The sequence below is a fragment of the Homarus americanus genome, unplaced genomic scaffold (assembly GCF_018991925.1).
Source record: "Homarus americanus isolate GMGI-L3 unplaced genomic scaffold, GMGI_Hamer_2.0 scaffold31037, whole genome shotgun sequence".
Taxonomy (NCBI): Eukaryota; Metazoa; Arthropoda; class Malacostraca; order Decapoda; family Nephropidae; genus Homarus; species Homarus americanus.
In genome coordinates, this window is record NW_024722227.1 from 3,387,971 (window position 1) to 3,401,151 (window position 13,181).

The window sequence follows — 13,181 nt, forward strand, 5'->3', positions numbered from 1 at the left end:
TGCTGGTGCTGCTGTTGCTGGTGCTGGTGGTGCTGTTGCTGCTGGTGTTGCTGCTGGTGGTGGTGCTGTTGTTGCTGCTGGTGCTGTTGCTGCTGCTGCTGGTGCTGGTGTCCTTGTTTCATTCTATCACTAATACAGATGATCCGTGTTGCCGCCACCATTACTGTGTTAATACAGTACTAACACTACTGCTGCTGGCCGGTCGTTGTGTCCACCTCGCGGCTCTCCCTCCTGTTGCGTCTCCGGTGTGCAATTGCATCCAAGAAAACTATCGGTCAGCTGGTCTAATAGCCTGAGCTTTAATGGCAAATAACAGTGATAGCGGACTAATTGTGGCCGGGATGGTGATGGCGGTGTGACTAATAGTGTGGAGTTAGAGTGATTCATGGTGATTGTGTGGGGTGCCCGGGTCCTTCGCCAGGCTTCCCCCTATCATGTGCTGCCCACGGGTCATGTTTGTAAGCGACGCCTCTGCCATTACCTTAGTGCCTGGGCGGGCCTTCACCATCACCAACCATATTTTAGACAGAAACAATTTGCCCTGGTTCAGATACATCACGTGTTCAAGCAATCATGACATTCCTATTATCAAAACATTATGTGACTACCCAAAGCCGTAGTTAGTAATCCTCTTCCACTACTGCACCTTAATAATATAAATCCGGGTCAGGCATAACTATCCATGCTCATTTTTCTTTTTTCTATTTCTTTTTTTACCTGTGACTACACCTGGTGGCATAGTTTTAACACTACTGATACGAGCGTTGCGTGGTGTGGCGACCTTAAGTGTTGGGGTGTAAGGAGTAAGTGGTGGGTGGGAGGCGGTGTGAGGGGGGGTGTTAGGGCGGGGTAATACTGCCCAACATCTCGACTGTTTAGAGATAAACCTTGGTGATTGTGTGTCGTGGTGAGATGGTCGTGCGTGGGCCGGTTATTAAGGTGAGGAGGCAGTGAAGCGGCATCTTGAGTCCTCCTGCTTTTCACTACCCCACTGATAACTCAATCTCTCTCTCTCTCTCTCTCTCTCTCTCTCTCTCTCCTCACCGTTATGTGTGTGTGTGTGTGTGTGTGCGTGTGCGTGTGTGTGTGTGTATTTGGTTTATTTATGAGTGGTACATTTCAATTATGCATAATCCTTAAATTGATTTCTTACCTGTACGGAAATACAACATAATGTTCCAGCGCCCTCCCTCACCTCCCACCTCCACCTACGTCATACACTTCCCTTGTATACTCTGGTCTGCCGCATGCTATACTGTACTGAACTACCAAGTTGAGTCAGGTGCATAGTACGCTAATGAACATCTGTAGGTTTTTCCTTCTAACGCAAGACTCTTTAACGTATTGTGCTGTGTTGTATACCTAACCTAACCTAACCTAACCAAACCTAACCGAGCTTAACCTAACCTAACACCATTCAGAATCAATCGTGCCATGACTCCATCAACAGACAGGTAAATTATGGGACACACACCTGGATGGGGTCAACTCATTACCGTCATAAGTGTTATCCTCTTGTTCACGTGACACATGTAAACAAACAGTGTCACGTGCAGTAGGTAAACAATACAGCCTCGCGTGACACCTGACAAAAACGTCACGTGACTCATGTAGACACACGTTTATGGTTGAGTAAAACAAACATGTACGTGGTTATTGTCAATAAATACGTACACAACAAGGACGCACGTAACACGAACACATACATGACTTGGTAATCAAATGCGTACAGTCCCCTTCACTAGTGCGTTTACAGGGGCTCGTCAAGTTTTGTGCAGTGTGGCGGCAGCCCTGTGTTTGTTTACATTCGACAGAAGGAACTTACAATAGTAAACATACTATGGAAGCAAAGTAAAATAACATTAAAACAAATATCTCAATGTAATGATTTGTGGAATGTTTATAGGACGATCCCTGTAAACACACAAGGGAAGGGGACTGTACATGATCTAAAACAAACGAATGCGTAGCAAGACTAACGTTACATGGTGTTACCTGGGGTTGGGTTAGGTTATGTTAGGTTAGCGTTAGAATGGTTCATCTTCATGTGATACAAATACTGTGTTCCACATGTAAGTCGAGGATGGTGCTGAGACAGGCCGTGAAGACCATCCTCTACAGTAGGTGAGCCTCCAGGTGTTGGTGGCAGAGATCAGTTGTTACTAGGGTGGCTGCCAGAGATGATATAACTCTCCAGAAATACTGAGGAGACAGCATATCCTGCCACCATCTTGGAGGAGAGACAAGTGTATCCGGCCACCAGCCAGGAGGGGATATATCCGGCCACCAGCCTGGAGGAGATATGATATATCCGACCACCACCTGGAGGATATATAATATATCCGGCCACCAGCCTGGAGGATATATAATATATCCGACCACCGCCTGGAGGATATATAATATATCCGGCCACCAGCCAGGAGGATATATAATATATCCGACCACCGCCTGGAGGATATATAATATATCCGACCACCGCAGAGGATATATAATATATCCAAGCCCAGCCTGGAGGATATATAATATATCCGGTCACTAACCTGGAGGAGATATAATATATCCGGCCACTAGCCCGGAGAGATATGATATATCCATACCGCCTGGAGGATATATAATATATCCGGCCACCAGCCTGGAGTGGAGGATATATAATATATCCGGCCACCGGCCTAGGAGGATATATAATATATCCGGCACCAGCCTGGAAAAGGATATTTAATATATCCGGCCTTTTAGCCTGGAGGATATATAATATATCCGGCCACCAGCCTGAGATATTTAATATATCCGGTCACCAGCCTGAAGGATATTTAATATATCCGGCCACCAGCCTGGAGGATATATAATATATCCGGCCACCAGCCTGAAGGATATTTAATATATCCGGTCACCAGCCTGGAGGAGATATAATATATCCGGCCACTAGCCTGGAGGAGATATAATATATCCGGCCACTAGCCTGGAGGAGATATAATATATCCGGCCACTAGCCTGGAGGAGATATAATATATCCGGCCACTAGCCTGGAGGAGATATAATATATCCGGCCACCAGCCTGGAGGAGATATAATATATCCGGCCACCAGCCTGGAGGAGATATAATATATCCGGCCACTAGCCTGGAGGAGAGCCGGTGTATCACGTCTCTCACCCCGCTATATAAGGGCAGCAGGGGGTGGGGGCTGTCACGAGTCCGCCGCCTCGAAAGAAAAACCCGACGAAATTATACATTGGTTACGGCGGGCTGTAAGACGGGGCCCCCCTCACCTCCCCACCATGATTCACAAGATGCTTTGGTTACGCTGCATCTAGGTCGAGTGTCTGATCTGTCTCCCTAGTTTAATTTTGTTGTTAAGTGATGGTAAAACGTATGGTTGATAAGTCATGGTACACTTCTACTATAGTGACATCATAGTATATTACTGTTGGGTCTGTAATGCTGTTGTGAATATGTTTATTGTTGCTATTTAAAGTATGGGAAAATATATGGGTGAAATAATAAAAAGTATCCTAGGATTAGACGAGGCAGCGAATATGAGCAACACAATGAGTTATGTTGTCAGAGATGCCAAGTTTAAGACAACACCAACCTGTGAACCAACGACCGAGTTCCTGTTCTTGGAAGAGCAACATTTTCCTCACCGTAAATTCCCAGCGGTGTGGTGAGGCTGGACAGGACCTCTGGTGATTGTTGAGTTTATACACACACACACACACACGCACACACACACACACACGCAGTTTTTATTAATGTAGGAAAAACAAAGCAACAATAACATTACACACCAAATATTACCGACTAATAAAGAAAATTTTGAATTAAAATGAGACAGACAATAATTAGGAGTCACGACGTAATCAAAGATGTGAACCAACCTTGACAGTCAGTTTACCTTAACGGACGACGACGACAAGTAGGGGTCAGCGTGTCGAGAATTACCTTGAAAAATATAATCCATGCCGGGTATTGACAACAACACTAGGTAAGATTGACGCAGAATAAGGACTCATACGGGGTGAGACTGATGCCTGTTGGAGTGAGAAACTTAACATGACATTTGGAGAATTTTTCACACCAAGGAAAATGCTATGAATGGATGTCAATGGTACCCAACAGGTATGAATCTACTGTAAATCAAGTTAATGGTATGTTTAGTGTACACCAGACTACCTCACCCGGTACCATAAGGCGGAATGAGGAGGCCAGAGTAAATATACGAGTCAGGACCTAAAAAAAAAAAAAAAAAAAAAAAATTGCCAAAGCATCTGGTCACAATATTGTAAAAAAAATAAAAATAAATAAATAAACTAAACTGATAAACCATTGAGTCCCCCCCTCCTCCTGCAGCACTCTCGCTCGACACCTGGAGAATGTGGAAGGGGGCGGTGTCTAATAATTAGGAGGTGACATGTGTAGTTGTAGATCAGAGTCACTTAGATTCACCTGAGCCATGAACAAGGACCACTTATATTAATCTGTTGGACAATAATAACTGGCCACTCATACACCATGTTTTATAAAAGATCATCCACCAAGAATTCTTTTACGTTTCTGTAATGGTAAGAATGTTATTAATTCCACCTAGAAAAAAAAAACAAAGGAGCTATTCTTAGTGCGTAGAATGAGCACACACACACACACACTCCAATACCCTCAGGAGCTGCATGCGTTCACCTCCAGATGTTGGATTTATCACCCTGATGTATGAGAACACCTCGCCATGAAGAAGAAAACAACAACACAACTTGATCATACTCAAGAGCTCGACTACACTGGCTCGCTGGGGTGCTCGGTATCTCCTGCAGGTATGAGATATTATCCACATTTCTCCTGTGCTGATTGTTGAAGTTATCTTAAAGGAATACAACACTGATAATTCTTTACTCGTGTGTGGTAAAGGTGGACAAGAGGAGTGATGTTGCATGGAATTACTTCGAGGTGCAGGTGGTGGGGTTGTGAGTCCTCTACACACACACACACACACACCAACAGCGAGAAGAGTATGTCAGGGATACACAATAACCCTGGTAATTATAGCTTACCGAAGGACCCTTTCTTGGGGTGATTATCCTTTAACAACGGACAACAATTTCGGGGAAAAATAAATGATCTCTGGCCCATCACTTGTTGGGTAATGATCATTGACCAACACAATGACAACAAGACAAAAATTTAATCATCGAGATAATTTGCTGTGGGGTTTGTGACCATTCCCAGAAGTATTAAACTTACGGTGCGAATTATCCATCAACACATTAATTTTTAACCCGGCTATTTGACTCATCATTACACACACACATCCTCTACCTATACGAATACCCTTCCTCATAGTTTATTTTATCAATGTTATATGGTGTTACCTAGTGTTATCTGATGTTATCTGGTGTTATCTAGTGTTATCTGGTGTTATCTGGTGTTATCTGGTGTTATCTGGTGCTATCTGGTGTCATCTGGTGTCATCTAGTGTTATCTGGTGTTATCTGGTGTTATCTAGTGTTATCTGGTGTTATCTAGTGTTTCTAGTGTTATCTGGTGTTATCTGGTGTTATCTAGTGTTATCTGGTGTTATCTGGTGTTATCTGGTGTTATCTGTCCAGGGTAACACAAACACCCATACACATCAACCTATCATAACTACAGTGGCGTAAAGAACCAGAGTCCCGTCAGGTATATGGTAATTAGGAGTAAATTACGTCGTTGGTCCAGATTGAATCCTAATCTTATTACCGGATTTACCAGTAACTTTATTAACGCAATGATCAGAGTTAGAAATGAATCAAAGAGGTTTACTTTAAGGAGATTCTGGTATATTATTTACATTCTAGTGTACGTAGAGATATTGAAGGGAGGGTGTGTGTTCAGGGGTGTCACTAGTAGAGTTACTGGATCGCTGCCCACTGTACAACATTCATCTCCACGGTAAATATTCTTATTCACAAACTACTTATTTGGCGTTCCAGACACCCCGACAGCTAGGGAAGAACTCGAGAGAGAAGACTTGTACAGCAGTGTTCAACAACGGGTCATGGTACACAGATCATCTCTCTCTCTCTCTCTCTCTCTCTCTCTATGTTGGTTCACTTCTTCATGTTAATTAATAAAGTGGCCGTCAGTGGTACGGTTAAATGGAACGGAGGTGTACGGCTCACCAGTACATCAGTGTTGATGTAACTAAAGGCAGCTTTTATCACCCTTGAGTACATACCTGAAAGCATTAAAACACAATTGTGGAAAAAAATCACTTTCACTAAAATTCCAGTGTTACATGTGGCTACTTTATACCTTAAGACACAACAAACAACTTTACACGAATCTTGCAAAAAAATATATAAAGTAAAGTATGTTTGGTTAACCTAAGTATGGGCACTTATGTAATTCCGGATCGGCGACACCCTCGTCAGGCAAACCTGCTGCAGCCACGAACTTTCCTGTCCTCCGCCCCTGAGTCTGGCAGTAATGACTATCATATCAGTCTTATGAGGGAAAACAATGAAATGGCCTCTTTAGTGACACATTATAAACCAGCGGAGAATGTTTCAGCTCAGTCCAAGGTGAAGCGTCTCCTGGTTCCTGTGTTGGGCGACTACCTCCGAGACACCACCAGGCAACTATCCTGGACTCCAATGTTCTTTTCATGTGTTGGCTCTGAGTGAGAATCAATATCTATTATAATCTTGGAACGCTTAAACTTTCGCCTCGTGCTGTGAGTCTGATAGCTAGAAAAAAATCACTTCCTGTGTTCAGTGTCTCAAGAATTCCAGAATGTCTATCAGATCAGCACTTTCAGCGAAGTCTAAATTATCAGCTGTCATCCCCGCACTGACTATAAACCTCCCTTCTCCAACACCATCATGGGCACGTCATACAAGGAACTCGAACAAGGAGTAGAAGTGAATAAGTCCCCTGTAGTTCTTGGCAACCATCTTAGTGTTGGAGAAATACAGCGACTACCAAAACAACACCCCTCCCCTCCCCCCACTAAGAGGCTCCCAGGTAGTGTGAAAATATCCAGAGCTTCAGTACATAAAGATCTGAACGACTTCTTGAAATCTTTGTACACAGAGATTTACACAGAGAAGTATTAACTATCTCTTCACATCAGTTACTATACTTCCAACACATATTTCCACGAACTCTAAACACAAAAAAATTACATAAACACAAAAATCCTCTTAGTATAGTATTAACACTATAGACACAACATAGGTGAGAACAGAGGACACTAATAATACGAATCTCTTGACTAAATCCTACAGACACTTGGCCAACATCGTCGGCAACACCACAAGGTTCTTCATCCTCATCATAAACACAGAACTGATCTCTTGTTTTAATCGTCATGGTGTATAGTTAGTGAAGATTCATTGGGCGTTCATGACTCACAAGGGCGGAGGTGTATTGACGGTATGGTGGTGGTGTGTGTTGGGTAGTGTGGTACTGGTATGGTGTTGATGGTTTAGTGAGGTATGTGGTAGTGTGGTGGTGTCATGTGGGGTTTGGTGGCGTAGTGTAGTGTTTGTGTGGTGATGTGGTAGTGTAGTGAGGTAGTGTGGTAGTGTGATGTTGTAAGATGATGTGTGGTAGTGTGGTGAGGTAGTGTGGTGAGGTAGTGTGGCGGGTGGTGGAGCAGGACAGGACAGGCGAGAGAGAGAGAGGTCAAGCGACCACCAAGAATGCAGAGGTGGGGTGGTCCCTCAATAAGTCTTTTTACCCACTCACTGATGCGGTCTTGGTCTCGTGTTTTTGTGTTATAGTCTCCTCATTGTTGATTAACTCTCATCATCATTAAATTTGTGTTAAATCTATATTTTTAGCATTACATACACCCCACCCCCTCACACACACTCCCCACCCCTCCCACACACCTCCCCACCCTCCCCCCTCCCCACACACTCCCCACACACACACACGTATAAATACATAAGTACTCACAAAAATATTGGTTACGGCATCATATTTAATATTGTAAAAGACGGTTTAGTAACGTGTAAAAAGTGATCGTTGTAGTTATTTCTCAGCCTATTGAATTACCTCTCTGGGTGTTTTTTGTTTTAGTTGGTAATGTATGGAAGAATTTAATATTTCATTGTATTTAAGTAAAGCCATATATCTAGGTATAATGAGCTCCACGTCAGAACCTTATAGTAAGTATCGAGGAGACCAATCAGTATATCGCTTACTCAGTGACGTCAACAAAGTTAATAGTACCAAGGAGACCAATCAGTATACCGCTTAATCAGTGACGTCATTAAACTTAGTAGATCGAGGCGACCAATCAGTACACCGCTTACTCAATGAAGTCACCAAGCAAAACAACGAAACACTTCCTATGAACGCTTTCCAGTATTTACACGAGACCTCTTCAATTTCTTACCAAATATTTACATTCCGTTCATATTTATCTTATTCTCATATTATACACAACAGTACATGTATAAGTAATAAGTGTAAGTAAAACAAGAGGAACATTGGGACTGGTTATTGATAAGTGGCGTCTGTGTACTGAGAGGGAGGGGGAGGAAAAGCTGAACTAGGTACAGTGTTCAGACACATACTCCCTACAGCTGTTAGTGTCGTCTATGGCAGTAACCCTTAACAACTCTCATACTACATAAACTTAATAATAACTTCCCTAACTTGAATTTGAGCTCATGTTCTTTGTAAGATTAAAAGTGACAGCTATTTCACGCTCCCATTTCCACGTGTAGAAGATAATTTGTTGTTTATTAAGCGAGTGTGTTTACATACTTAGTGAGTGAGAAACAGACCCTAGGAGAGAATTTAGGCACGAGAAAGGATAGTCGGGTGGGGGGAGGGGTTGTATAGGTGGATAGGATTGTGGATATATATACAATGGTACCCGAAGTGGATGTCAATAAAGGTAGATACTAATTGGAGGTGTGATAGTGAAGATAGTGAAGAAAAATTAATTAGACTGTGTTGATAGATGGGTAACTAATACGATTAAGTCAAGTCATGTTAATGTGCTATAAGGAGGTTTTTAACACAGTGTCTAAGTCATGATTTAAGAATATTAAGACGTGAAATAGGAATGAATAATAAAGATGAGAATATTTAGCACAATTGGGAATAAAATAATTGACAATAATCTCGTAAAAAATATAAATTAAATCTGGAAAATAAACGTGGTTAGAGATTTGTTATTATTATTATTATTATTATTATTTTATTATTATTATTATTATTATTATTATAGGTCACAGATGATCATGGCAATGTCCTTGGTACCGACATTCAGGAGGTGTCATTGTCCGTCCGTGGTGATCTTGGATGTCCTGAGACGTCCTTGGACAGTATTTTGTGAGCTCTTTTGGGTTTTGGGATGCCTTTGGAAAGTCCGGTCCTTGAATGGTCCTTAAATTTTCACATTAGTTAACAGATCTCTCTTGGTGTCAGTGGCAGTCCTTGATAATTAGTGGTGGTTTTAAAGGGGTATTGGGTTAACTGTCGTCCGTGATAATTTCTCATGAATCATTTTATACCTTCGTGGTTTGTTGTGGTCCGTGGTGGTGGTGGTTAATGATACTCTATGGTGATTTATGGTTGTCTGTGGTCTGGAGTGGTTTGTGGTGGTTTGTGGTTCTGTGTGGTTGACTGCAGTGCTGTGTGGTTGACTGTAGTGCTGTGTGGTGCTGTATGGTTGACCGTGGTGCTCCGTGGTGCTGTATGGTTGACCTTGGTGCTGTGTGGTTGACCGTGGTGCTCTGTGGTTGACTGTGGTGCTCTGTGGTTGACTGTGGTGCTCTGTGGTTGACCGTGGTGCTCTGTGGTTGACCGTGGTGCTCTGTGGTTGTAAGTGGTGGTTAGCCCAGGTGACCTAGAGTATAGTGGTCAGCAGTTGAGTCAGGTTCAGTAGTTGAATCAGGTGGGTGAGTCAGGTGGGTGAGTCAGGTGGTCGCCCTCAGATGACTAGCCACACATGATGAATAGAACACGCACTCGCCCAAGGTCGCCCGGCCTCGACCTCGTTACAATAGGTCTCGTGATTGTGGCCTCGCAAGTGTGTATCAACCCCGCCAACCTTCCCCCTCCTATTCATTATCTCGCTCTTGTTGTCTCGCTGCCGTCGCCTTGGTTAAGTTATCTCTTTCACTTGATCTACATTAAAATGGTCTCGTTCTCGTGGTCTCGCTGTCTCTTTGACTTTCGTAATATCTAAAAAAACGCTAGCGGTGTTTATCCTTCAAGTCTCTCTCTCTCTCTCTCTCTCCTCTCTCTCTCTCTCCTCTCTCTCTCTCTCTCTCTCTCTCTCTCTCTCTCTCTCTCTCTCTCTCTCTCGTTTTGACTATCGTTCATCTGTCAATCAGTCTGCAAATTCATTTTTATTTCTATGATTGGGTGATATTTCTGTCATCCTCTGTCTAATCTTCCTAACCAATTACCATATACACCTGTCTGCTGTAAAACAACTCCCGTCTCTCGTCTTCTATCTCAGGTCACACACACACGCATGTATAAACAAATATATTCACTTCTAAATTACTAATACTTATATCATGCAGGAGCGAGGTAGGTGGTCTACAGGTTGAGTGTAAGGACCTCAATTGGTAAACCCTCGTGTGTGTGTCTGTGTGTGTGTGTGTGTGTGTGTGTGTGTGTGCTGACTCGGGATTACGAAGGATTTAAACTAATTTAACCCGTGTATTTAATAGTGCTAGTGAATACCTGCCACGCTAGTTCACCAACCATTATTAGTTAGTTAGCTTCATAGGAGGAGCTAAATAACAGCTAAACTCAACACTTTACGATCAAAGTTATAATAATGTGTTACTGGTGGACTGGTCTGAATAAAAGGTTTAGTAGCCTTCAGCAATACTGTGTTGGGTTCTGGGTTTTTTTTTTCCCGTGGTGGACAAAAAGAGTTATCTCAGCATTTTCACGACTGGGGGAAGAAGTAATTGATATTTATGTTAGTTAATGAGGCTGGCATTCCTATAGTACTATGAGCTAAGGACACAATATAATCACCTCCTCCAGTGTTGTGAGCTTAAGACAACTATACGTCTCCAGTGCTGTGGGTTTAGAACACAAATACTGTACTTCTTTACTCCCTACTCCCGCCATAGTCCTCCCATACACTCACCCACCACAATGCTTTATCTTCCCTTTGTCATATAATACTGTTTACTAATCTATTCGGATCACATGAAGTTTAGCTCCACTTAACGCCACCTTTGTGTTACTTATCCATGATGGGCACTGTATGTTGTATAGTAGTGAAGATGTTTAGATTTTCTTATGTTTACAATTCTTGAATATTTTGAGTCAATTTTAAACATTCTTTTTCTATTGTAATGTTCTATCACAAAATAGGAAGTCGCTATACAGGTGTTTGTATATTACAGAGAGCCACAAGAGTTAACATTTACTAGAAGAACAGCTGGAATAACTTCACTAATGATGTATTGTAAACTGCTGCCTTATAACCTTGACAAGTCCGAGTCATGAGAATCATCCTACCTCCCCAGCTGTCCACCGCCCCAACAGCTGACCCACCCACTCCCCAAGCTGAACACCCCAACTGATCCCCCACCCCCAAGCTGATCACCCACAGCTGTCCACCCCCACAGCTGTCCACTACCCCCACAGCAGTCCATCGCCACCCACCCCACCCGACCCACCCCCTAAAAACCAGTTCCTTATAGTCATGATAATATGTCATACAATAATGAAGGGTTTTACAAGTTGCTGAACCCGAAGATGACACCAGGTTTTGTGAAAAATTGAGATTGTGACCAAGTAACAGCCAGGAATTTTGTACATCATTTCGGCAGTTTTTGTAATCATGGTTAGATTATGCGAATTCAGACAACATTGGGGGAATTACTGTGTGTGTGTGTGTGTGTGTGTGGTATTGCTAGCTACTGACCACACACACAGTCATATATCTCTTGAGTTAGCAGTTATCATTGTTCATCCCCTAAAATTCGTCCGAGACCCCAAAGAACAGTATCGTCCTGAACAATAAGAACTTGACCTAATAATAACTAATAGCTTGAACAAAAAGATTAACATTTAGCATCTGGTACCTTAATAAGTATAAAGATATTAAGTACAAAAATTAATTAAGTTTTGTCTATATAAAGTAAAACCGCCATTTCTGACCCGGATACCGTTTGTGTGTGATTAAATGCTGTAGATAAGGCTAATAAGAATGAACTGTTGTTGAGACTCCAGGCAGAATCACACGGTAGGGTTTTGAGTGTCTGGCTATATTACCTGTCGTACAAGCATTTAGTAATTTATACCTGGCTACAGCCCCTTCCTCCCCTCAACCTACCGAGGATAATAATGAATAAAGTATTTTGTTCCACTGGCCCTTATACTGAGCAGTAATACTCACATTAATCGGTGAAACTCATTGCGGAAATTCCATAGAGTAATTTATAATGTTAAAGTCACGCGTTTTAAGGAGAATTGTCCACTTAAGTCATAAGCCATAACGAATTCTCTTGTAAAATTGTATATATTTTTCATGGTTGTTATAAATACCTGGATATTATTGTAGATATGATAATACCGAGTCCTTTACACTGAAGATATCTTTAGCTATCATAACCAAACTTCCTCTGAATTAAAAGTTATTTTGATGTTATCTCTACGATGTCTTATGTAAACACCATTTCGAATTTTGAAAAGAACAAAATCAGAAATATATTGAAATTATCTCTTTCGCGCCATTATCCCAAAAGTTTGAAGGACACTCACCATATCTAACTTATCTGGAGAGAGAATGGTGAACGCTTGGAAAACCCTGACGGAGACAGTTATGACAGCACACTTTCCGGTACAGGAAACTACTAAAGTCTGTTCGTCTCTCCTCCTGAAACACGAGCCTCAAGATTCAGACTCGTGAATCCGAAGCATTTAAGGACAAAACAATTCACGAATCTGAATCTCGGGGATCGTGATTCAGGAGGAAAGGCGAACTGCACAATCAGGGTCCAAAGTTCGCCCCGCCCAAAATGAAACAGCATCGACCCCAAAAGAGATGAAACAGTTAGGGTAAGTCAGTTCGGAGATTCATTCCCGTGTCTCAGTTTCACCACAGGGAGTGAACTTGTGTCCCTGATTATACTGTACATACATACAACACCCTGTCTATGCCCAGTACTTGTCAACAATGCCTAGAGGAGAATTCACCAACCGCCCGGCTAAC